Source organism: Aethalodelphis obliquidens, unplaced genomic scaffold (genome assembly GCF_003676395.1).
Source record: "Aethalodelphis obliquidens isolate GAN/ISIS:26980383/991018 unplaced genomic scaffold, ASM367639v1 scaffold1, whole genome shotgun sequence".
Lineage (NCBI taxonomy): Eukaryota > Metazoa > Chordata > Mammalia > Artiodactyla > Delphinidae > Aethalodelphis > Aethalodelphis obliquidens.
This window is the reverse complement of record NW_020837945.1, coordinates 61,383,340-61,410,619: the sequence shown is the minus strand read 5'-3', so window position 1 is coordinate 61,410,619 and position 27,280 is coordinate 61,383,340.

Genomic DNA, 27,280 nt, shown 5'->3' with positions numbered 1-27,280 from the left:
GCTTAGGCTTGCCCTGCCTACTTCAGGTGCCTTTGGTGCAGTTCTGCCCACCAGAGCTTCTAAGCCACATGTGGCCTGTAGTGTTTTCAGCATTAATATTCCAATCTCAGGAAATTACATTAGATGAGATCCTATGGAGGACTCGGGAGTCCTTTTGGCTGAGAGAACTGCAAATGTAGCTCCCAAATCACATTCCAGAGCCAGCTGTGTGTGACTCAGTCCATTTTATTAAGCAGAATTTCCCTTTCATCCTAATTGATTAAATAAGAACCCAAACAGCTGTACCCTTCTTGGACCCAGATAAAGTGCCATATTTCTTTATACTCAATCTCTACAGTCCCAGGAAATCACTTCACCTAATCATTGATTCTGTTTACTCTCATTCAGCCTTTTAAAAATGTTGGCTAGAACAGCCAAACTAACTTTTTCAATTACTCTAAGAAGTATTTGCCATATTCACTAGCAAAAGAAATGAAAGATGTGTTTTAGAAGCCAGTGAGTAAATCTTGCAGGCTCAGACAGTCATCACCATTTTTTATTTGTTATTTGTGAGATAGCAGCTCTTATTGCAGGGGTAGACTTAGAAAAAGGCATAAATAGATCTTAGTCAAGAAAGCAATGACCTATTTCAGACAGACAGCAATTTAGCCATAAAATACATCTGCAAAAAGGTGGATCTTAAAACTCAGGTTGGAGTGGTGCCTTGGATTCTTTTCAATTTGGAAGGGGTAGTGGAGGAAAACTTTTAATGATGGAGAATCAGTGAGGCTATTCACCAACAAAATGAGGAACTGAGTTATCCAGAAGGATCAGAAACTCTTTCATGACTTTATGCATTTATTTCATTCCCAGAATTTATAACATCTTGCTCAATAACATGCTGATTATATTATATCTCCCTACCCTGTTTCAGGGTACACACAAAATATGTTGATTTTCTTCAACTCAGAGGGGCCAGTTCTTATTCTTATTAGAGTATATGGTATATTGTATATCTCAGTAAATGCTTGTTGAATGAATAAATGAATTAGAGTTTAGTCTTTCAAGGATAACATGTACTCTGAAGGACAAAATAAGTCCTGAACAATTTTTTTTTTTTAATGTGGTAAGAGGACAGGCTTGAGCAAGCAGAGACAACCTGTGGACAAAAAGCTAGCAAACAGGGGTTCCCTGGTGGCGCAGTGGTTGAGAGTCCGCCTGCCAATGCAGGGGACACGGGTTCGTGCCCTGGTCTGGGAAGATCCCACATGCCGCGGAGCGGCTAGGCCCATGAGCCATGGCCGCTGAGCCTGCGTGTCCGGAGCCTGTACTCCCCAACGGGAGAGGCCACAACAGTGAGAGGCCCGCGTACCACAAAAAAAAAAAAAGAAAAAAAAGCTAGCAAACAGAGTCCCAGCAAGGCATGGGGTGTGGGGATGTTGTTCTATGCTTTAAAATGCAATTTATTTTGCCATATTTTGTAGATATTTCAATAAAAATCTAAATTGCTTTTCAGTGATTACAATGACACTGATTTTGAGGTCCTTATAAAACTGAGGTTGGACGTAAACAGTCATCTTATTTGAGTCATGCATATACAAATTAATTTGCATTTGCAATGGTCCTTCTTTTAAAGATTATATGAAGATATCTATATAGCTACATAAATGTTTTCACACTTTCAGAATTTAGGTTCAACTCATTTTGTCTATTTCCTACAATGCCATTTTTCAGAACTCTGGAGTTGAACCCTAAATATTGATAGGTCTTTCACTCCACCTTTCCAGCTAATTTGGTGAATGACACAGGAAGCTGATTTGTGAAAGTCCATTTGTACCTTAATAGTATGTCAAGGGAATCTTAAATTATTGGGATACAAAATTCAGGTTTCTCCTCAACAGGATTCTGACTGGAAATAACACTGTAGCCATAGGAACACTTATTCAATGAATGGTCATGAGAGAAATGACATCACAGTAACATTCAAAAAAGAAAAAAAGCAGAGAAAATTCTCTGCCAAATTTGATATAGAGAAGGATTTTTCTCAACACAAAAGTACTGTAAAGTTCTCAGATAAGAGGATTTAGGGGTTTTTTTTTCCTGACTCTCAAAACAAGTAGATATCTTTCTATCTTTCAATCACTCAACAAATATTTTTTGAATGCCGACTACATTCCAGGTACTATTCTAGGCACTACAGCAAATAAAGCAAACTAAGTGATAGATGTAAAGAAGAATAACACTGGGAAAGAGGATGGAGCATTATGACCTTGCAAAAGGATGCTATTTATTAAGGGGTGGCCAAGAAAGACCACCATGAAAAGGTGACAGTTAAGGTGACACCTGAAGGAAGTGAGGAAACAAAGCAGATTCCTCATTCTGGCCAAGGAGAATAATATGTTTAAAGGCCCTGCAGTGGGGATACTTTTTGGGTGTTGGAGCAAAAGTGAGGAGAACAATGGTACTAGAAGAGAGTAAAGGAGGGTGAAAGAGTTGGGTGACAAGAGTGAAGTAGTGGGCTCAGACCAGGTAGGCACACACAGGCCACAGAAAGGGTTTGAGCTTTGACTTTGAATGATAAAGGAATTGCTTGGAGCACTTAACCAAAGGAGTAATACGATCTGTCTGGAGTTTTAGAAGACTTACGTACTTTATGGAGATTAAATTACAGTGGGGACTAGGTGAGAAGCGTGGAGACCACCTAAGGATGTTATTACAACAATGCAAAAATGAGAAGGTAGTGACTTGGGGCAGGATAGTAACAGTAAACAGAGCAGTAGTAGGATTTGCGATATATTTTGAAGGCAGAACTGATAGAATTTGCTGATGAAATGAATGAAACTGGCTAGCACAGTGCATTACTGGCACATGAATGAATAAATAAATAAATATTGATCAAATAAAATCAGTCAAATCCAATTTACTCAGGGTTTTTTTTTTCCAGAGAAAATTGAAACTTAGAGAAGTAAAATTACTACTTTGCTCATAACAATGATAACATTTCACATTTTCATAGTAGCCCTCTTCCATGGTGCTTATGATGATCTTTTGATATGTCAACTCGTCTAGACTATAGTACTCAGTTATTCAATTAACTGTGAAGGTATCTTGTAGATGTGATTAAAGCCCATGATTAATTGAGTTTAAATAAACAATATTATCCTAGATAATCTGGGTAGGCCTGACTCTTACCAGTTGAAAGGTCTCAAGAGCAGAGCTGAGGCTTCCCTGATGAAGAAGAAATTCTGCCTATGGACATTAGCTTCAGCCTGTGCCCAAGAGTTCATGGCCTGCCCTATACATTTCAGACTTGCCTAGCCAGTCTCCACAATCATATAAGCCAATTTCTTGCAATAAATCTCTTAACATAATCTCCTACTGGTCTGCCTCTGGTTGAACCCTGACTGATAGTGCTGGGTTAAATTCTTCCAGTGTAAGCTTCCAAAGGGAAATAAATTATTAGTCAACTGTTAGAGATAACACTAATACTTGTGGTCTGCTCTACCAGTTTAGGCAAGTATAAAAAATATGGTTGGGAAGAAAACAGAGCCATATTCATACACATAAGATGATTGATAACATGTTTATGCAACAACAGAGCAATCATGGGATAAGAGTAAAAATTTTAAAACTAGCAATAATTCAACAGTTTCTGGTTGTGTTTCAGAGAGTTGTCTTAATAATAGAAGGCATAACTGGTATAGATTGCATGAACCGTATCTTGGGGACTACTTGCCTTCTCCCAACCCCAACATAGGTTGTATAAAGGAAATTGGTCAGGGGGTAGAGAAGAAAGGCCCAAGCAGGTACAAAGGCCAATGGGCACAATGGAGAGACCCTGGATTGGGAGCCACAAAACTTGGGTTTGTACCCTGGCTACTATTTTGATCACAAGGAAAAGGGTCTCATTCTGATGACCTGAAGAAAAGGGAAGTTTGCTGTAACATCCAGGATATTGAGTGGGACTAGAACCAGGAGAGAGGGGCAGTGTCACGGAGGCCCGCTTCATAGCAGCTGCCTCTCTCAGGGACTGTACGTGTACAAATCTTTCTCTTGCTGGGCCTCTGCTTCTTTGCCCATCCAACTCAATCTCTTCTCTCAGCCACTTGCTAATTTATTGTACTATTCTATGGATCTGAGTTTGAATTACTCACAGCTTCTGCTTTCATTGCCCAGGTTCTATCTCATGGCTCACTATGTAGTTTCTTTCAGCTCTGCTTCCACTGTTAACTCTCCCTTTCTTATACATCTTCTAGTTCAAATAATTCAAATTCTCAAGAGAGAGAAGAGAGGGAATCTGATTGCCCCAACATGCAGAGAGAGAGTTGTTGTTAAAGTTTAAAGGCCATAACGCAGGTTATTGGTAACCCACTCTGATCAAAGAGGGTGTGGTTGGGGGTAAGAGAAGGAGGAAAGTTAAAGGTGAAAACTAGGGCCAAAAGCTATTGTTATCTAACCTTTCTGAGCACTAACAGCTTAGCATCCCTTCCTCCCTTGGTTCTGCAACATTTTAAGGGATCTTTTCTTACCTCTGGCCCATGTTTTTTCTGTCCGTGACAGCCACTTCTTTTTCCACCTATATATTCCAAGGGCTCAGTCCTGGTTCCTCCACTTCTTCTAGAGAGATTCTTGGGCAGACCTCTGTATAATCAAAAGAAGTCCTTGAAACCATATGTGCACCAAGCATTACCTGAAAAAATGTGTGCTAAGTTTCCCACATAAACACTCTAATTGCTTCCAACATATGTTGTATGTTGGCTTTTCTGTTGTCATTAAAACTTTAATGTTAAAAAGGAGTTCTCATTTGTAAAAAGATTGATAATTGAATACCTTTCCATAGCAAGCTCATCCTCATTCCCAGCTTTGTTATCATTTGTATGCCAGTGACTGCCACATCTACATCCTGCTTATTAAACACATATGTATAAAGAAAGAAGTATGTGCCAGACATAGGGCTATTCACTGGGGTTACTATAGTGATTCAGATATAATCTCTCTTTCAAGGAGGTCATAGTCAAGTGGGCAAAAATGATCAGTAAATTGGTAATTATAGAGTATGATAAATCCCCAAATACAGGTAAGCACAGAGGGCTGAGTGTCTGGACCTTAAGGGACTAGACTGTGGAGAACTTCTCAGAAGAAATGATAGCTAATAGATCCTCAAAAAGCACTGGGAAGCAGGCATTTATAAGATCTGTAATTTTCAACCATCATTATGCATCAGAAACATCAAGGTGGAGGGGTTGGGGGAAGGATTGAAAAATATAGATGTTAGGCCTCTCTCCCCTGAGGTTCTGATTTCATTGTTCTGGGAGTTAATTTTTTCTTTTCTTTTTTTTTTTTTTTTGTGGTACACGGGCCTCTCACTGTTGCGGCCTCTCCCGTTATGGATCACAGGCTCCGGACGCGCGGGCTCAGCGGCCATGGCTCACGGGCCTAGCCGCTCCGCGGCATGTGGGATCTTCCCGGACCGGGGCACAAACCCGTGTCCCCTGCATCAGCAGGCAGATTCTCAACCACTGTGCCACCAGGGAAGCCCCTAATTTTTGTAATCAATTAAATTATTCTAAAGGGAAGGAAGAGTTGAAAGTCACTGGCTTAGGTGATGCTGAGGAGGACAGACAAGAACACTTCATTTATTAGCATGTTTAAAAGACTGAAAGCAGGAAGAGAACTTACCTCAGGTCCAGTTGTCTGGAAAACAGACTCTGAGGCAGATATTTGCATGCAATACAAAAGCTGAACCTCTGTACTCCTGCATCATCAGGTGATTCGTTTGGACTGCCCTGGGGAAGGCATGTGGCCTTGGATAAGGCAGGTCCCTTCAACCGAGGACAATTTCGAGAGAGCATATCAGCTACAGACTTTCAGCAGCCAACACACTGACAGCTGTGGGATGAAGATATTACTTCTGAAAGAGGATCTAGGTGGTATAACACAGCATACAACACAGGCCAGCCCTTGCACCACTTGGAGTCATATGGTTCATAGTGAGTTCATCCCACCTGGACCCACATACAGAAACAGACTGTCAAGGAACCAAGCATGTCCTCTTCCTTCTGCGCCAGTTGGCCAAAAGGGAACCCCCGTTTGGCTATAGGTGTGATCTGAGGAAGAGGTGTAACTGTAACAATGGCAGATAACATGGACTTATTTGTACCTTATGGCTCTTCTCATTCCCAGTTCAATCAATATACCCCTTCCATCTTACAATGGATTGTTGTTAGTTCAGCTTGACTTTATGGCTTGATGGGTCAAAAAGACCCGAGCTCAGCATGGGCAGACTTAGCTCCAAGGTCAATTGATGTCCCATGATTTTCCTCTACCAGGTCCTAGGAGCATAGCAAGACTTACTTTGCAAATGATATTTTGGTCTCTAGCTGTTTACTGCAGATGGCATAGCGTTACTCTAAAATATTAGGAGCCCACTTTAAAATTTGCCTACGGGACTGGTCACAAACTTCAAACATCCTTCCCCATCATAGTTAACTACCACTAGTGCTACAGGACCATATATGCCAGGCATGCAGGCTGCAGAGACACTTCGCTCTAGGTATTAATCAAAGTTCACAGTCTTTTTGTGTCACTTCGTGAGCGGAATGAAATAGTATTTCCAAGTATTAAATATGCTATGCCAGAACCCAAAGAAGACTTAAAAGTGTTGTGCTTTTTCTTAGGGTTAGAAGATACAAGATGCGTTAATCTCTCCTTTTCTTTGGAAGGAATATCTTGGCATCTCTCAGACGACTATACTCCTAAAAATACATATGTCAGAGCCCTGAATTTTAATTAGATTTATCTCCCATCTTTTGCAGCACATGTGTGTTACCAAGGCCTCCAATGTACTTGCCATTTCTTTCTCAAGCAGTCCAAGTAACATGATGTCATTGTCACAGTGGACCAATAATGTTCTGAAGAATAAAGAGTCTAGGTCCCTTTGGACTATATTATAACAGAGGACAGGTCAGATAACATAGCCTGGAGCAAGACCATAATATACTTCTGTCCATTCCACATGAACATAAACTGTATCTGATCCTTCTTCCTAAAAGAGATGGAAAAGATCCCATTTGCTAGATCAATGGCTACATATTATGGATCTGAGTGTGTGTTAATCTGGTCTGCGAAGATACTGTATCCAGCACAGCAGTTGCAATTGGGGTTACTACTTGAGTTTGCAGAAGCCCACTATCATCTCCAAAAATCCAGCTGCTTTTCAAATTTTTTTGTAGAAGCCAGACTGGTGATTTGAATGGAGGATATAAAGCTATGAATCCATTAGTTTGCTCACAAATACGATAGCAATCTTGGATGGTTGGGAAAGGCATGTGCCTTCCAAAGGTCAAAGAACCAATACAGCAATTCTGCCAGATATGAAGTGTACCCATTCCAATTTTACATTTGGGGATTAAAGAAATGATTACATAGTGAGTCATGGACTTAATGAACTCACTGTGAAATGGAACTGGACCAGGCCTTTATTTACTAATTGGCTCTCATATGGTCCTACTCGAATTGATGCCACAACGATGTTTCACGTCCCTAGATATCACTGTTAACTTAGACCCTGTGTATCACACTACACAAAATGACTGGATATTCCCCTTTTTCCCAGGACATTATTATTGAAATAGTCATAGGTACCTTGAGGAAGTACTGAGGGAATTATCATGTGTACTTAATATGGAGTTGCAAATCTCTTCCTCTTGAAGACCTGACTTCTCCTTCAAGCAGTGGGACCTAGGGTTGAGAACTGGCTCAGTTCCCAGAAACTGAACAAGGGATTTTGACTTTTTACTGGAATAAGTTCCCTTTATCTCCTGAATAGCTATCTTTGACTCCTTTGATTGCATACATCAAGCATACCCTTGTTGACCACTTATGGATACACTGTGTTCTATTAACCATCTCCTTGGCCCTGTGTGGGTCAAGTCTTCCTGGTTATTACTCAGACTGGCCATTTATTATGATCATTGTGACCACCTTGTTTCTGACAGTTAAGTGCTATCACCTGGCCTCTCTTATTTTGGCATCTTCTTCATTTCTATCAGTGTTCCCCACTCTGTAACAGCATCTTCTACCATCAGCCTTAGCCTAGAGAGGACAGCCACCACTGAGCATCTTATTTATGCTGGTGACTTTCTCATCAGTGCATTTTTTATCAGTATGGTAAATGGAGTGTCCTGTGGACCCTTACATTAAGTGAAACACGGTTAGTCAATGGGTTTCTGCTTTGCATAGTACATCCACTCTAGCAAGCCCTCTTCTCTGAACCTTTTGATCTCTTCTTTCAACATGTGCCATGGAAGTTCTGGTATTTTTAGTTAGTGTGGGCCATAGCTTTTCCCAAGCTTCAAAGAACCATTCTAGCAGCATGTTAGCACTATCTCCTGGGTCCTTGACAGGGTATTAAATCATGCATCAGTGGAGAATGTTCCCATATAAATAAATTCTCCCTTATCCAAGTGTATGTTTTGCTTTCATTCCCCTCCCCTCCCACCTAGATCCAGGATCTCAGACTCAAGTCCCATACATTCTCTCCTTGTCCTATTGACACATGTTGGCTGGGTCCTGCAGCTCTCTGGGTGCACAGTTCCTTCCTTCTGCTAGTAGACAGACCAAACACTTCCCCAGCCAGTTATGTTGTGACTTGCCCCTAGTTCTTGTTCTGGTGGCCACGAGGGAAGGTGGAGATGTGAAGCGCAAGGGAAAGGAGGTGTAGGCACATATGTTATCTTGCTATTTTGCAAGCAAAAGGAAGTGGTAACTTTTAGCCTGAAGGACTACAACACTTCTGTGGGTTCAGAGGAGACTAGAGATTCAAGATTTTCAAGGGCATCAACCCAAATAACCCCATGCCAAGCCTCTTTTTCAGTTAAGGCCCTGTTAAGGTGAAGCAGATTTGCCAGGTTAACAAATCTATCTTCTCTGGAATCCATTACACTTAAAATCACATTCTGGGTTTTGTCATCAGCCTTTCTGCCCTCAGGCTTGCTGCCTTTCTCATTTTGCCCTAAATTTGAGATTAATTACTCTCAGTCCTTCATTGTCTTTCTCTAATGCCTTGCTAGCACCCAGCCAAAGCCATCTAATTCCATGGATTTTATGATTATTTCTTTCCTAGAACCTCTCGATTGTCTGAACAGTGCACCTGCAGTAACTTCTCTTTCAGTTTCCATCCCAGTTTACCATCAATGAAAGATGTAACTTTCCCATTGCTACAGCATTCCAGGAGTTATCCAAATTCCACCTACTACCAGTAATGGGGTTCTCATTGCCAGCTAGTAAAAAGCTAATATAGCTCCAAAATCCCATTTTAAAGCTGCAAGGACAACCCTGGTACCAACTGTTTTAGGTCAGGCTTCCTAGGAAACAGACTGTGAAGCAGAGATTTGAATGCAGAACAATGGAGAAGGCTCTTAGGAAGAAAAATACTTGCAAAGGAATAAGGGGAGCAGGAATAGTCAGAGGGAGAAGTTGAACAGCAATGCGGTTCCAACAGAGGACCCAGTGCATCCTGTGGGGGAAGCACTGAGTTGGAACAGTGTTCAGAGTTGTCACATTTTGAGTACTGGGCTCTATACGCCTCCACTGACCAGTCATGGGATATAGGCTGCTTCTGGAATAGGGTGCAACTTTGTGCATGGTAAGGCAATTCCTTCCGAAATTCTCAGCTATATGTAGGCAACAGCCAGGACTCCTGGCAGTTGTGGAAATGTATGCCTTGATCTCAAAGGAAAGATACATGTGGGATACCACAGGATCTATCATAGCATGTGTTTTTGCCGAACTGCAAGTAGTTCAGTAGGGCTCAAGTGTAGAGTACGAGAGGGAGAGGGGTAAATGCTAAGGCCAGATGCATAAGCAGTGACCAGATCATGAAGAGGTTTTGTCTTGCAATGTCAGCCTCCAAAGGATAGCAGTGCCCAACAGGTACTTACTTAGATATAAAATCTGGACCTCAAGAGAAAAAGATCTTGACAGAGAATTATCTTATGTCTGAGACATAGATTTGAGGGTCATTAGGGGAAGCCAGTTCACCTGAGTTTGAATTCTAGCTCCACCCATATCATTTCAAGTCCTCTGAAACTCAGTTTTCTCAGCTGTAAAGCCCTGACACGGTTATTGGGAAGAATGGGTGGGATGATTCACGCAAAGCACTAAAGTAGAACTCTCTGAAAATGTTAAACCTTTACATGGCATACTAAACCATCCAACTTTGTTTTCAAGTCAACCAAAGGATTAATCCTGAACAGACAAAACTTCTATCCCCATTTTTCCTTTAAAAACACCTAGGAAATAAGAGTGTGTGTGACGGGAGGGAGCTTTTATTATGTTATTATTTGTCATTCATAGTTGGAAAAATTGAAGGCTGAACTGTTAAGCTGTTTGGTTGAAATACCACAGCAGGATGAATCAGGATAAGCAATTCAGATCCTTAAACTTTTTGTGCTACTTGTCTCTGTAACCACCAAACTCATAACCTACTGGGAAAAGAAAAGGACACTGATGTATAATGTTAATCCTATTAACAAATGAAAGGAACTTCAGGGTCATCTTTCTGAGATCATTGCTCAGAGATTAGGCCCCAGGTGTTGAGAAGAGCAGACATTATAAGGTTTATTGAGAAGAATCTGACAGGGATGCATTATCAGGTGACAGGGTGATGAGGTGGGTGATAGGATTGCACCTCAGCTCAGAGGTCAGCCTCAGGTTGAAAGAGGCAATGTGTCTGACTCTGCGGTAGGGGTGGAGAATTTTCAGTGACTTCTCTATGGAGTGAAAAGATGTGAGCTACTGATCTGGGTCTGATCAGTTGTTTAAGGTTCCTGCCTTCTTATGGCCCCTTTTAATGTAAATCTCATTTCAAGAAGGGGAGGGGGAGAAGCAGCCCTGGAAATCCCAGCTTTGTTAGTCATGTTGAAAACCAAGCTACAAATACAACACTGATGGAAAAGAATGATCATCCACCGAGTGCTGTGGGAGGAAGGGATAGATACACTGAAAAGAGATGCATGAGCCGGAAGGAGAAGGGGAGGAAGAAAAGTGTGACTGGCAGCAACTATCAAACAGAAAGTTTTGCTTGTTTGCTGAGAAGAGAGGAGGCAAGGTGAAAGCAAAGCTTGCTAAATATAAATGTCAGCTGCAAGCCTGAACTGCAGAGTAGTGGAAATAGTCCTTGATAAAAAATAAAAAGAAAATGGTCATCAAACTCCCCTTTATTACCGTCAATTTTATTTTATTCTTCTAATTCCTCTGTTTGGATTAGAAGAGGAAGAATTGGTAAATAATATAAATCAGGGCTTCTCCCACCCCTAACTCAAGAGCCAACATGTAGGAGCATACCACTGATAAGAATTCTCTGAACAGTGAATTCATATTTGTGGGCTCATCTACAAAGACTCTCATCCAATAGGTCTGGAGAGGCATCCAGGACTATGCATTTTTAGCCAACTCCCTAGTAATGCTGATGAGAGTGGCTTAAGAATCAGACTGTACAAAACACTACTATTCTACATGGTCAGTGCCCATCCCAACTTTAACCCAACACTCAGGGACATCTAGAGCAAATAAATATATGTTTGCTTTGCCAATTCAAATAAGAAACCAGGATAAGAACATTACTATTAGTGTAGATACTTCTCCTTTTCCCTGGGGGGTGGTGGTGGGGATTCTTCTAACGTAGGAGTCTACAGAGGAGAGCTTTTTCCAGAACAAAGGATAATCTGCCTCAAAGTTAATTCCCATTTCTTCCTAGAAGGCAGAGATTGCTGGTAACTATTTTTTTTCTGTGTTACTTTTTTAATTTAATTTTTCCTTGGTAATACCATATCTTTTTAAGTTAATTTTTATTGGAGTATAGTTGCTTTACAATGTTGTGTTAGTTTCTGCTGTACAGCAAAGTGAATCAGTTTATACATATACATATATGCCCTCTTTTTTAGATTTCCTTCCCATTTAGGTCACCACAGAGTACTGAGTAACTTTTAAGTAGTTTTTTTTTTTTTAAACTTTCAAAAAACACTAAAACTTAGTCTATATTCTGTTATAAGTATAATTTCAGGTCCTAGCCCTAGATGACTTTCCTCATTTCCCAAAAGCACCTGAAATTTCCACATGCCTTAACAAAAAGGGTAAACTATTTTTACACCAAAATAATGGGAAATGGAAAGATAAAATAAAAACGATTGCTTTTAATGATAAAAATTATTTATATCATTATTTCTGTTTTTCTATTTATTTTTGTTAAAATATTAATATTAGGCTAAATTTAATTTCTGCCTTTTCCATTTATAACAACCCAGGAAATCTCTTTCTTCTCTTACTTGATGTCTAAAACTAATATTGCATTAGCAGTTTGATAAGGAAACTTTGATTCAGAATTGGCCTCTTAGTATCTGAGAATTGTAAAAGTTAGGCGATGACAAAGCAAAATATAAATATCGACTGGGGCACACTATTGAGACTGCAGTCTTTGGGCCCTGCAGAGGTTCTCAGAGAGTACCTGTCTATCTCTGTTCATCCAAGCCCTTTGAATTTGGGACAGGCATTGGCAGGCTCATGATAAATCACTGATTTCATATTCAAAAATTCTCAAGTATCTCCAAACTTTGGAAGTAGAGCAAACCTTCTCTTGAATTCAAATCTTTTCCAGATACTACACCATTTATTTTCTCTTTTTCACAGCCAAACTTCTTGGAAGGATGGTCCTTGGTTGATGTCTCTCATTATGGCTACCTATTTAGTCTTCAACTCAGTTCAGCCTTGTCTCCAGCCCACCACTGCTTTGAAACTCCTCTTGCTAAGGGCACCAGTGTTACCAAATCCAATGGTTACCTGTCTAGATATGTCTAACTTGACCTCTCAGCAACATTCAATACAGGTTACTGTTCCCTTCTTTGACTGATAACCGTATTCTCTTGTTTTCCTCCAACTTTATGGTTTTTCTTTACCACATTCGTATTAATTGGCATCTCCTCCTCTGCTTGCTTGGCCTCCTCTAAATGCTGGAATTCTCTGGCCCTCTGCATGTCTTTATCTACATTCTCCCCAGGTGAGTTCATTCAGTCTTATAATTAAAATACTATCTATAGCCGAATTAATCTAAAATGTACATCTCTAGCTCTAACCTCTCGCCTGTATTACAACCTAATGTATTCAACCTGCTAGATAAAGCTCTTGATCCCCTCAAATATTATACTTCCATGTCTTCTCTCAGTGCAATATCCCCATTTTTTCAAACTCTAAGCTCATTCTCACCTTAGGGTTTTCACACTTTATTTTCTCTGTCTAAGACCACCTCGCCACCACATCTTCACACAGTGAGCTCCTTCTCATCATTTAGATCTCGGTTCAATTGTTACTTCCTCCAAGAGACCTCTTGGTCACCCTAAAGTGGACCTCAGACATCCCACATCACCCTGTTTTGTCTCTGTTTAGAACGTATAGTGACTTGAAATCTTGTTCATTTGTTTATGATTTATTTACTCCCCACGCCCACTAGATTGTAAGATCCGTGAAGGCTGTAACCAGTGTTTAGGTTAGTCCCTGGCAGATAACAGGGGCAAAATAAATATTAAGTTATACATTTTAGGATGATATATAAATCATGTATTAGAGTCAAAGCCATAGAATGTTGACAATGATTGAGTTCTTCAGAATTTCTTTTATTTTGCTTGTAGTAGTGGGTTCTGGTTAAGTCCTACCTGAAACTCAGAAATGTCTGAAGGACTGTAATATTGATAATTTGTGGGTGAGAAGCTTCTTGGTGTCTGCTTTATTATTTGCATTAAATGAAGATGTCTTTAAGAAGGAAGTTTGTGAGAAAATCCAAAGAATTCAGGAGCATCTATGAAATGGAAGTAAAGATGAGAAAGAGAGAAAAACTATTTGTATGTCAGTCAAATCCCAAGTACTAGGGACCAAGTCTATATAGAAGCAAGTTGCCAGAAGAAGCAAACAGAGCCATTTAAAAAATAAATTTGGTAAACTAAAAAGACACAAGCAATGTTGATTCAATAACCAGGTAGAAAAGTGAGACATTATATTGGGAAAAGGACATCCTCAGCATCTCTGTACACCTGTGACTCCAGTGCAGCATGGCGAATAGGTGATGCTGATCCCTGTGACCTCTGGGGGGTTTGCAGCTTTGGGAGACCTTGGAAACAGTCCTCTGGGAAGAAAGTTGGAGTTCTCACTTCTTGGCTCTGCTTCATTAGGATTAGCTCTTGTCTCAGGCCACCATGTTTGCAAATGGCTGTAGCAGAACCAGACACTATATCCTCTCTTATCTACACCCAATGGGAAGCCAGTAAAAGTTTCTTGCTAGAGATCCTAAGAAAAATTATCAGTCTATCCCATCAACTCTGACTCATCACCATGGTGAGAGGGGAGGTGCTCTAATAATGAGCTGAGTCCGGGGTCCTCCACTTTTAGAGGTCAGGACTGGGCTCCCCCTAAACTAAAATTGAAAATGGTAAGATGACTGTTGCCCAGAAAGTTGAAGTGATTTCCTTTGATTCATTCATCAGCACTTATTGAGTACCTACCACGTTCTTGGTACTCTCCTAGGTGCTGATGATTCCATGCTGAACAAAGCACACAAACCTCCTTCAATTGTAGCAAAATGCCTAAGATGTCAAAGCCACTTAATTATTTTATGGCACTATCTTGGGTAACCTCCTCATTATCTGGAAATGGGGAGTGTGCCCAGGGTAACTCTTCTCCACATCACAGTAGAGAGGAATCATTTAGCAGGTCAGTTCTCCTCAGTTGTAAGTTTTGCATGATGTGACTCCCCAGCTATCAAAAGCTACAATCACCCAGTGCAACCATCACCTTTCCCCTGAACTCAGAGGTCGTCAGCTGCTGAAACTGTCTTCACCCAATATCCAAGCATATGCATGGATGGGAGGAAGCTGTGAGGGCAGAAACATGGATGATGGGGTCATGGCTTCCTCTAAACACTGGAGAAACTTCACCCATGCCCTCCTGATGGGGAGCATTCACTCCATTTTAATATAATGTTATTCTCTACAGTTATTCTATTTTCAGGCAAGTGGAAGAGTGAGGCCTCAGAAGAAAGAATGCTGATGGGGGTTTGGGTAAGGGAAAGAGAGCTAATAAACATTTTTTTTTCCAAGGCAATATGAAAACACCCACATTAAGGATAAGTAGCTTGCATGAGAAAACTCAAAGTCAAGATGAAATATGAATTATTGATTTTTAGTAAATTAGGAACTAACATTCTACTTTTACCCCCACCCCATGCTCTCTAATTTTGGTGGAAATTCAACAGTCTCTTTCATGTCCAGAAGTCTGTCCTTCAGATACCACCTGACATTTTCATTTTACCTTTCTTTCTCATTCTCATTCTTGTTCTATCCTTTCTTATTTTCTCTCTTTCTCTCTCATCCTCTCTCCCCCTTCCATTCTCATTTCTCTCATTCTCTTGCTCCCCCTCTTTTCCTTTCTTTTTGCTTGAGGGTGTATCCTAGCAACAACTATTTCAATTAAAAAGGATGGGAAGGGCCATCAGTGTTGCCAAGGTTACCAGTATTTCCTGCTGTCACTGGAGGAAGTAACTTGTGCATCGATCATAATGGAATCAGGTGCTTCGGCACCTTTCTGCTCTTTCTCCTCAACATCCAGAGATAACGAGAGTTCTCCACATCAAAAAGTTTTACCAAATTTCTCACAGGGTCATGGATGTTATCATTTAGTGAGAAATTACTCTATGGCCCAGATGTTTATAGAAAAGTTTGGGGAAATATAAAATGGCAATAATAACAATAATTAGATTTTGACAACATTTAAGAGGGCAACAATTCTATTCATTTGATATACTGCCAGATTTCCAATAACTAGATAACAATTTTCTTTGCCAGCAGAGCCATACTGTGACAATGCCTCAATATCAGATACTTTTGCTTTTTTGGGGGGGAGGGGCGGATTAAGCCATTTTATTGAGGGGCTTCGGGGAAGGGTGGAAGGGCTGGGAGGACAATGAGACCAGGCGTCCTTCTCCCGGCAGGGATCTCCCAAGCTTCATAGTTGCTGAAAAGATACTTTTGCTTTTAAAAATATAATAACCATAGTACTTTGTACCTATTTACCATCATTTAGGTGCTATATCCAATTTTTTTAAATGACAATATTTTAAAAAATTTCCCCAATTACCCTTAACATCATAAAAAATTTTAAAATTTATTCATCAGACTCTTTTCTGTTCATCATAAAAATAGTCATTAGTGTCCAGAAATGAATTCAAAGACTGTCTGATATCAGGCCTAGAGCACAAACATGGGGCCCAGGAGATCTAAGAGCAGCCTCCATGTGTGGCCCCAATTCTGAACTCATATTCCCCAGACTAGTCAGGTTAAAATATTTACAATCTTCCTACATCATAGCTCCTTACATTAGCATACTCTCTCACAAAATCCTTATACTTTCTTATTTTATTCCCACAATGTCTCTGTAAGGATGCACTCTCCCCATTTCATAGATGGTCAAACTAAAAACCAGGGATTTTAATGACTTAAGTGGCAGAGGCCCTGGCACCAGATCTTTTGACTCCTTTTCATTCCTAACTCATTGTACAGCACCTTCCTTCTACCATATGCTGATGAACTAGTGTCCATGCATGTTTTTTCCCCCTACTTCTTTACCAGTTCCCCCTGGAAGCGTTTCCTGAATAACGGACTTGCACATTAATTCTCCTCTGGGGTCGACTTCTGGAGAACCTGACCTAAGTAAGGTTACAACTCCTATCAGGTGCTCTTTCTCCATGGTTCAGCTCTCACTATTTTCTTCCCTCCACCCTTCATGAGTGGGGCTGGTAACGATTCCCACTGTTGCTAGTCCTGGGGTAATTTAACGATCTTGGTGGTGCCCTTAACCCTATTCACACTCTTTTTAGGTCTTTAACTGAAGTCTCATGAGATAACCTTAGTTAGTTGTTGTTTAATGCAGATAACATAACTTATAAAGTCTACTAACTGATCTCCCCAACTTCCCTTTCACCCTTCCCTCCCTTCAATCTATTCTCCATGGAACATCTGGAGTGATGTTTTAAAAATCTTAATTAGATCACATCATTCCCTACTTAAAACCATCAGTGGATCCCCTCCATGAACAGATAATGTTCAAGCTCCCTGCCATCATGTAGGAGGTCTTTCATGCTTCAGCTGGTATCTTCAGCTTCATCTCTGACTACTTCCTTCCTAAAATAATGCAGCAATAGCAAGCTACATGTAATTCCCAACACAGATCAGGCTGTATCTCACCTCTGTGCTTTGGTTCAATCATACTGCTCCAAAAGTGTGGCATGCTCTCTTCTCCTCCAAACATCACTAATTGATGCCTCCAGTTCAAGCAAGTGTCATTTCTCCAGGAAGGATGAGAGTTCCTGGAAGATGGGGATTACTCATTTGTTAATTTTATACCCTCAATTTCAGCCTGACACAGAATAGAATGTGTGTCGAATAAATGGCCATTCAAGAGGTGAAGTTACTACTATACTAAACAACCTTGAAAAGCCCTCAATTATTACTGCAGATGTCTTTGAAAAGTGAACTAATAATGTTAATAATCGCCATTTATTTTCGCCAACTCTGCACCAGACACTTAATACTTATTTAACATATGTTATTATTAACTTTCAAAACAAATATAAGGTATTATTATTTTTTTAATATGAGAAAAATTAAGCTCAGAAAGATGAGAAATGACCCTTAGGTCACACAGAGAATAAGGGACAGGTTTGGGATTTGAGTCCTTCCATGTCAATCTTCATTCCAAGGACTGTGCTCTCTCCTTTACAGAAGAGCATGTGTGTCATAATGTAAAGTAGAATAGCGCCTATGGCCTCACATGGGCAAAGACCTTAACCACTTCCATTCCCAGCCTCCTGGTCAACATGAAGAAGAGGAACACTTGCTGGTTTCATCTACCCATGTTTATATTAATTTCACAGAGTTTCAGCAGCATAATCAATACTTTGTATGTGCATCTATTTCCAACCACTTTAGGAGGCATTTTGTTTGGAGACATTTCATCTGAAGAGATACCAGAACTAGAGACAGTCAGATATTTACAGAGAATAAATAAATCCTTACTATATACTTGCTATATACTCTATACAATATACTTACTATATACTCTATACAATAAAACACTCTATACAATAAAACACTCATGGAACATTACTTCCCTGCAAGAGCTACTACTACAGCTTGCATTCCTGTGAATATGTTTCACCAGTTCTCTTTAGGGCTCAGCAAGGCCCTGACCACATGCTGATCACACACACACAGAGCCAGATTCAGACAATTAAAGTCATTATTTGTTTTTGTTACCCTCAAAACTTGATAACTAAATGGTAGCAGTAGTTAATGTAGCATTTTATAAGCAACAGTGAATTACCCATGGTTAGTGACTAACAATAAATTAGTATGGTTATACTCAACACACACAAAAAAATCCACAAGTGAGAGATCATGTCACAAGCATGAAAAAGAGAAAGTTTGAATCAATTACACAAAATCACAGAATAGGCAACTCAGGAAAACAGATCTGACTCTTTTTGAGTTTTGCCTGACTCCAGAGCTTGCTTTCAGAGTCTCTTCCACCACAGCACGATGTGGCCACCCCCATAGAAATAAGGCTCTTCTCTGCACACTGCCATTCCAATTAAGGGACCAACTTGTCCAGGTTCTGCCTAGGACTTTACTGGTTTTAATACTGAAAATTCCCGCATTGCAGGCTTCCAGTTATGGTAACCGTGGTGGGCAGAATAGTGGCTCCCAAAATATGTCTGCATCCTAATCCCTGGAACCTTTGAATATGCTGCCTTACTAGGCAAGAGGGACTTTACAAATGTGAGTAAATTAAGGATCTTGAGATGGGAAGATTATCTTGGATTATCCAGGTGGTGCCTATCTAATCACATGGATCCTTTCCTAAAATCAAAGAACATTTTCTGGCTACGGTCAGAGGGAGATGTGACTACAGAATAATGGTCACAGAAAAGCAGCATTGCTGGCTTTGAAGGCAGAGCAAGGGGGCCTCTAGAAACTTAAAAAACTAATGAAATGGATTCTTTCTACACCTTCAAAAAGAAACACATCCTGGCTAACACTTTGATTTTAGCCCAATAATACCTATGTTGTAATTCTGATCCACAGAACTGTAAAGATAACAAATGTTTTTGTTTCAAGCTATAAGTTTGTGGTAATTTGTTATGACAGCAATAAAAATCTAATACAGTAACTAGATCGTCCTGGTTTGCCCGGTACTGTCCTGGTTTTAAAACTAAAAACCCCACATCCTGGAAACCCCTTCATTCCTGAGAAAACAGGACAAATGGTCACTCTACCCCCATTTCTCCATTGATACCTAGGTACCCTTCAGCTGAAATTGGCTTCCCGAAAGATTCCCCAAGGCAGTGATTCTCAAACACTGGTGTTTGAATCAGGATCACCTGGGGGACTTAAAACAGAGTTTTGCCCTCCCCTCCATCCCTGGGTTTCTGATTCAGTATGTTAAAAATGGTGCCTGAGAGTTTGCATTTTTAACATGTCCTCAGGATAGGCTGATGTGTTGGTCTGAGGACCATACTTTTAAACCACTATCCTAAGACACAAAATCCTCTGGAAAACCATGAATAGAATTTCATTTCTTCACCCACATGCCAGGCATAGATAAAAACGGGATGGGTTTGTGGGCAGGTACCAATTATTAAATCTCATCGGACACACAGCTCTGAAATCTCCTCCTTGATCTGCTAGAGCACTTGTGAAAACACTTCCACAGTGATGTAGTGGAAGGGGTTCTGATCCCATTCTTACCTTTAATAAACATTTGGACTGGGGCAAATTACCAACTATTTTGGCTCTCAGAATTGGAGCTAATGCATGTAAAGTACCTGGCATGACGTCTGGGATATGAGATACGCTCAATAAATAATAGCCGTGCAAGAAGCTAGGCCTTTCCAAAACATCACTCTCATACAGCTCATACAATCTGATAAGAATGTGGAAGGACAACTGGTCACTCTACTCCTATCTTCTTGCTTACCCCTCAAATGTTTATTGTAATTATAGCTGCTTTTACATTTTTGTTGTATTTTAATCTGTGTACTGGCTTATTTATGTTGTTGATCCTCAGTTGTTACTATACATTTGCCTTTCCAAGTGACATTTTCCCTTTCCTATATATTCTTACTTCTTTTCCATTTAGAGAAGACCCTTCAACATTTTTTTAAATGGTAGGTTTAGTATTGATAAATTTTTAAAATTTTTGCTTGTCTGAGAAGGTTTTTTTTCTCTCCTTCTATTTTAAATAATAATCTTGCTGGGTAGAGTATCCTAGGTTGCAGGTTTTTCTTTGTCAGCACTTTGAATATTTCATGCTACTCACTTCAGACCTGAAAAATTTCGACAGAACAATCAGCTGATATCCTTATGGAGATTCCCTTATATATGCCTCTTTGTTTTTCTATTGTTGCCTTTAGAATTCTCTCTTTAACTTTTGCTATTTTAATTATGATTTATCTTGGGGTGGGTCTGTTTGGATTCATCTTGTTTAGGACTTTCTGTGCTTCCCATACCTGAATATCCATTTCCTTCTTCAGGTTTGAGAAGTTTTCAGCCGTATTTCCTCAAATCTATTTTTTGATCCCTTTCTCTCTCTCTTCTCTTTCTGGAACTCTTATAATACAAATGTTGGAATGCTTAATGTTATTGCAGAGATCTCTTAAATTGCTTTCATTTTTAAAAAATTTTTCTTTCTGCTGCTCTGATTGGGTGATTTCCATTATTCTATCTTCTAGATCACTTATGTGTTCTTCAGTATTACTTAGTGTACTTCCTAGTGTTTTGTTTTGTTGTTGTTGTTTGGCTGTGCTGTGGCTTGCGGGATCTTAGTTTCCAGACCAAGGATCAAACCCAGGCCCCTGCAGTGGAAGCACAGAGTCCTAGCCACTGGATCACCTGGGAATTACCTCTAGTGAGTTTTTTAATTTCAGCTATTGAATTATTCATTTCTTATTTGGTCCTTTTTATATTCTCCAGTTCCTTGTTAAAATGTTTACTGTTTAGATCAATTATTTACCCTAAGTCAGTTAACACTTTTACTACCAATTTTTGAATTCATTATTTGATACATTGTTTATTTGTTTCATTATTTTTTTTTCAGGGGTTTTCTCTTGGTTTTTCAATTGAGAGTAGTTCTTCTGTCTTTTCATTTTGCTTAACTTTCTCTGCCTGTATGAATTTAAGTGAATCAGTTACCTATTGCAGTCTTGAAGGGGTGTTCTGGTGTGGGAGTGTCCCTATACAGACTGCATATGTACAAAGCCTTTGGTGGGAGAGCTGAATTTTACGTGGAGGCAGGTCACATCTTTCCTCAGGGTGTACTTGGTAGTGGTGGGGATGGAGATGGGAGGCTTGAGCTGGCACAGGGTATGAGGCAGGATTCCTCTCTGCTCAGTGGCCATCACCACCCTGTCAGGAGTGGGGTCTGATCCCAAGTTGCTGGAGCAGAAACCCTGAGGGCTAAGCCTGAGCTGGCTTCATTCCCTTTAGGTGTGTGATTTTCATTCTCCCCACATCAGGACCTTAGCCCCAGAGGAGGGGAGTGTTGAAACAAGTGAGGCCTGTTCATGGACAGAGGTCTGATGCACTGCCTATGTAGATGTCTGCAGCTCAGCCCATTCACAGCCTTGGGTGCAAGTCCCCTTTGTCCCCCACAGCTGATTACTGCCCCCTGCCTCCACTGCCCCTGACCTGTTATGGAAACACTTTGCAGGACTGGCAGGACCCATGTGGAGACTCAGCATGTGTCGGGAGGTTAGCTATGGTGTAGTGGCTGCCCTCAGAGATCTGGGCAGCTTCTGAGGCACTGCTTAAGTGCCAACAATGGCTGCTGCCACCCAACCCAGGCTCCACCCCGGGACTGTCCCACTGTCAAGTCTTTTCCCTGGTCACACCCACCCCAGATCCAATGCCACACTGTGACATGGAATGAGTGGGGCCGGAGCATTTGCTCAGCTTGGGTTGTGGTGTGCAGCCACTAGAGCAGAACTCTCTCTGCCCTGCCTCAGGGGATAGCCAGTGTGTGTGCTACTCACACTGGAGTGCAGGCATTCCCAGCTCTTCTATTTGTCCCAGTTGTCCTCCAACCAGCCAACAGCGTTTATCTCCTCTGTGTAGGACCCCAGGACTGGGACATCCAGTCTGCTGTGGCTCGACCCACTCACTCCCCAAGACGTGTGTCCACCTGTTTAATCTCCCTTTCCCTGAGTCTGCTCCCAGGGGTACAGGTCCTGACCTGATGACTTTTCTTTCTTTTCTACCTGTTGATGTGTGTATTGTTTTTTTTTACAGCCATGGTTGTACAGGAGTCTTTCTGCCAGTTTCCAGTGAGTTTTCAGTGAGAATTGCTCCACATGTAGATTATTTTTGATATGTTCATGGGGGGAGGTAAGCTCCATGTCCTCTTTCTCTACCATCTTGATCTCCTCCTCCAACATCTCTTTTTCCTCTTTTTCTAGAAGAGGAAACAGTTTTACTCCTAATCCTACCTTCTGGTTGAGGGGTGATGTTCCAATCAATGTGTTACCCTAGCCACAGGGAGGTAAATAATCTAGACAAAACCGATCAGAAATTTTCTAGGGATTTTTCTAACTGAGACTTATGGGAAACAGCTCTTTTTCCTCACAGGCCTTGAAGCTTTAAAGATAAAATTCTGAGGCAGCTTATAGACATGGTTTCAGCCTCATGGGGTGAGCTGGTGTCAAAGAATGAAACGAGAGAAGCAGAATTGCAGTATAGGGAGACAGAGACAGACAGAGACTTGAGGCCTTCATTTCCCTGGATGAACACCACTGGACCCACTCTTCTCCCACTATTGCCATAGTTTGCTTCTCTGAGATAAAAATTTCCTCTATAATTTAAGATAGCTTGAGTTGGGCTTGAGTCTTTTCAACCAAGAGTTCTTACTGTTACATATTTCATGGTCTCATCTTAGACTTGGATGCTTCCCAATTCCTGTCTTTCTGGCTCTTGCCCGCAGACTCCTCAGACAGCCAGGCATTATCTACATGCAGCTTTTCTTGATTCTCCCAATCTTAGGAAGGGGTATGGCATAGTCATTAGGACGTGAACTTTAAAGAGTCAGGTCTGTGGCTGAGCTCCAGCTCACTTCAGACTCACTGCCTGGCCTAAGCCAAGTTACTTAACCAAACTGAGTCTCAGTTCCTTCATTTGTAAGGAAATGGCAATAAGAGTGCTTAATCAAAAGTAAGTATAACCCTCTTAAACTGGCGTGTGTGTGTGTGTGTGTGTGTGTGTGTGTGTGTGTGTGTGTGTGTGTTAGATGATGAAAATAAGGCACTCAGCACTATGCCTAGCACATAGTCAGGCTTCAGTGGTAACCTTTACTATACCTCAGCATTCAGATGCTACCAGGGCTCCTTAACTTCCCTTACGTGTTTGCCTTCTGCTGCTGGCCAAATGGAATAAAATTGCTTCATTCTTTTTATTTTTCCCCTCATCACAGCCCCACTGACTGGCTTATCAGTCCATAAGCTATACATGAAAAAAGGAACTATGTCCCCATGCAGATCTAAATAAACCTGAGGTATGTGACCCCCAATGCTGATGCTGTGTACTTGAGATTCTGATGCTAATTGCAAGACATTATGTCACTGCTCTGACTGACATGAGAAAGTGTGAGATTGGCTGCACACAGTTTTACAATGTGATAGGTTTTTGGAACTGAAGTATGAAGCTGTTCTACTATTGGGAGTGTTGACAAGATAATATATGCAAAGCATTTGGTTTCCTTGGAAGACAGGTATGAGCAAAATACAAAGTAGGATTATTTATTGATTATCTGTGGGAAGGAGAAATGGAGAAGCAGAGAGACATACTTCTCTTTTGGCATCCTTTACATTCTGCCTTGTACTGCAATTATTTCCCCTATCAGGCTGCAAGCTCTGAGAGGTGAGGGGCTTTGCCTTATGAATTGTTGCATCCTCTATACTTCCTGGAAAATACGAAGTTTCCAACAAATACTGGTTAACTGAATATCGAATGGATAACTGGAATATGTGGTTAATAGGAAAACAACACTTACTTTGTGTGGAATAAAGAATAAATAAGTAAAGAGGCAATATGATATTGATACTAAGAGTAGAGAACAGAGTTTGGGTTCAAATCCAAGCTCTTTCATTCATCAGTTTTATAAACTTGGGTTGATACTTGATATATTTGCTTCTTTTTTTTTTCATCAAAATAATAGGAACTTCACTGCCCACTTGGTACTGTTGTGATGAAGGACGCTTCTCATGGCCGGGAGCTCTGTGGCCAGATCCACCATAGTCCCCAGAACAATCATCATGGGTACAACTAGTACACTGTAGTGATAGGCATCTGTTTCCAATTTATTCTGTGGGCACTGCTCACTCTCCCCAACACCCTTCTCTCTTTGTCCCATACCTTGAAACCTCACCATTGTTTTACAAGGTGAAAGCTAGTTAAACTGATAAACTGGGTGCATTACTTCTCTCAGGAGGCATATTCATATTTCAGTGTGTGGTTTACGGAGGAATAGCCTGTAAATACTTTAATATTTCTATTAAATATTAGTCTATAAGTATTTAAATATTTTAATAATAAATATCTCCCATTTATTGTGCATCTAATACATATCAGTCATCAAGAATCACTTTACACCCATTATTTCTATTCCATGCCACAATCACAAAGGGGATAGATTATATTTGCCATTTTACAGAATGAGGTAACTAAAGTAATTTGCCTGAGGTCATAGATCCAGCAATGGTTAAAGCTAGAAAATGATTCTGGGTCTACCTGGTTCAATCTGATTGAGCATCTCTAATACAGGACTTTAGGTGCTAAAAATAATAAACAATAATCACTAAGCCCTTTCAATGCTATAATAGTGAAATGATTTGGGGGCAACTAGGACTCTCAATGACATTTATATCATACTTCATTGTAGCCTCCTTTCTCCATCTTGGTGTATAGGCAGCTCTACCCATCAAGAAGACCCTGATCTAAACTAGACATTTTACTGGTCATCAACCCCACGGTAAACAAATCTAAAGACGTCTCTTTATCTCAGATCCTTGTAGGTCTTTAACACAGGGCCTCTCTGCTTTCTCCAGTATAGAAATGGGGATATCAAGGGATAATTCATAAAAGGTTGAGGAGCCCGTTGGAAGACAAAATTCCATTGAAGCTGAGGATCAAGTCTGTTGAGCCTAAGGTGTAGCAATTGCCATGGAATCCAGGAAAGCACATCTTGATCTATGAAGAGAAATAGGATGAAATCTGCAAGAAGGTGGACTTGGTGAATAGTCAGGAAGAGAAAGGTGTGGGCCAAGAATAGCATAGCAGTGTATTCAGAAATGGTTAGTCTTTAATCTCCAAAGCTAAGAAAAGTTGGAAGTTCTGTCTATTTGGGTAACTGCTTTTCTCTTTTATTATGAACAAAGATTCTCTCATCTCTAGTAAAGCAGAGTTTATTATTCCCAAGACAACAATCTTAAGAATATCTCTGTTGACACTATACTCTGGAAAAAACATAGGAGAAAGAAGAATATTGTGCTCCAAGGGCAAAGGTATAAAGAAGGAGTCTAAAGATGTTGGGTTGTGGTCAAAGGGCACATTCCCACACACCCCTTCTTCCCATAACTTTGCACCCAGCACCCGCCCCCCCCCAAATACACATTCCTCCTCATCTCACCCCAGTCAACTGGAATTAATTGAGCACCTTTTCCATGTAAGGCCTTGTGCTTGGTAACTGTGAGAAATACAAAAATGCATGAATCACAGTATTTCCTAGACCCACAGAATCTCAGAGCTAAAAGTAAAGGCCTTTCAGTTGAAAGAGATTTAAATCACTTTGAATTCTTGCAAGTCTTTCAAAGGCAAACCTCTTTTTAAGGGTCCTACTGCACAATCTATGAATCTAAAAATAGCAGTCAGTAACATTTTGGGACCAGGCACTCTACTGACCATTTCACATGCATTCTTTAACCCTCACAGAGTTCCTCTAAGAGAGGTATTATTATTCCTCACTTACACATACGAAAATTAAGGCCTAGAAAGGTTAAGGCTGGACTATGCAGGGAAATCTGACTCCAAAGCCCATGCTAATATTTATTTTACTCTACTGCCTCTAACTTGCTTTATACCAAAATATGGCGAAGGCTGGTGTGTGGGATCATCTTTATAACATGGGTGCACAGCTGGTACCCTGTGCTTCCCCTGAAATCACAGTGGGTAGAGGTCAGGCTTGGCAACCTCCCCTTATATTCCATTATGGGAGATTTTTATCTTTTAAAAAAATAAATCTCATGAGATAATAACCAAGGATATGGCCCAGAATTACAAAGGGGGTGGGGGATGATCTATTTTCTACAGGTAATAGTAAAATGGGTTCCTAAGGCAGATAGGGTTGCCAGATAGGGAGATGACATGGAACAGCTCATTTTTGGAGAGCTGTCATAATATAGTGGAAAGCAGCAGAACACATTTAATTAAGTCCCAGATCTGCCACTTACTAATTGTGTAACTTTGGACAAATCACAGTCTCTCAGAGTCTCTGTCTCCTCATTCACAAAATAGCCATCACAATGCCCACCTCAGTCCTCTTTTGGAAATCAGTAGAATAACACATGCAAATCAATTAGAAAACTGCCACCATTCTCGTAAAATAGACTATTTTAAGTTATTTCCAGTTCCACGGAGATTTCCTTTAAGTAAAATTATACACTCCTGTTCTGTCTATCTCCCTGTCTCTCACTGTGCCATTTTTCTCAAAAAGACACAGGTTTTGATGTTCAAGGATAGAATGTGATTTCTTGGTGATAAATCATTCAAACAAGTGGGTAAAAGTTCTATGAAAAAGAGACCAGGATGCTTAAATCAACAGCTGCTCTGAGCATCTGTCACAGATGCTCAGAGCAGCACCACCTTCTCACCAGGGGCCTCAGGCATCCTGAGCTGGGGTGGCAGGTGAATCCTGCTGTTTCCTCCTGGTTTTCATCTCTGCAGGTTGGCGTTCAGGAAAAGCAAACTCCTTCCCCATTTGCCTGAGGCGGGAGATGCCTAATTACCATACTTCTGAATTCCCTCTGGAAGGCTGGTGCCAGGGCCTGAACTCAGCTCCACCCCAAGTCTCCATAGACACATGCTCCTGGAAAGCCTTGACTGTCACCCTTCCCCCACCACACACACACACACACACACACACACACACACACACACAC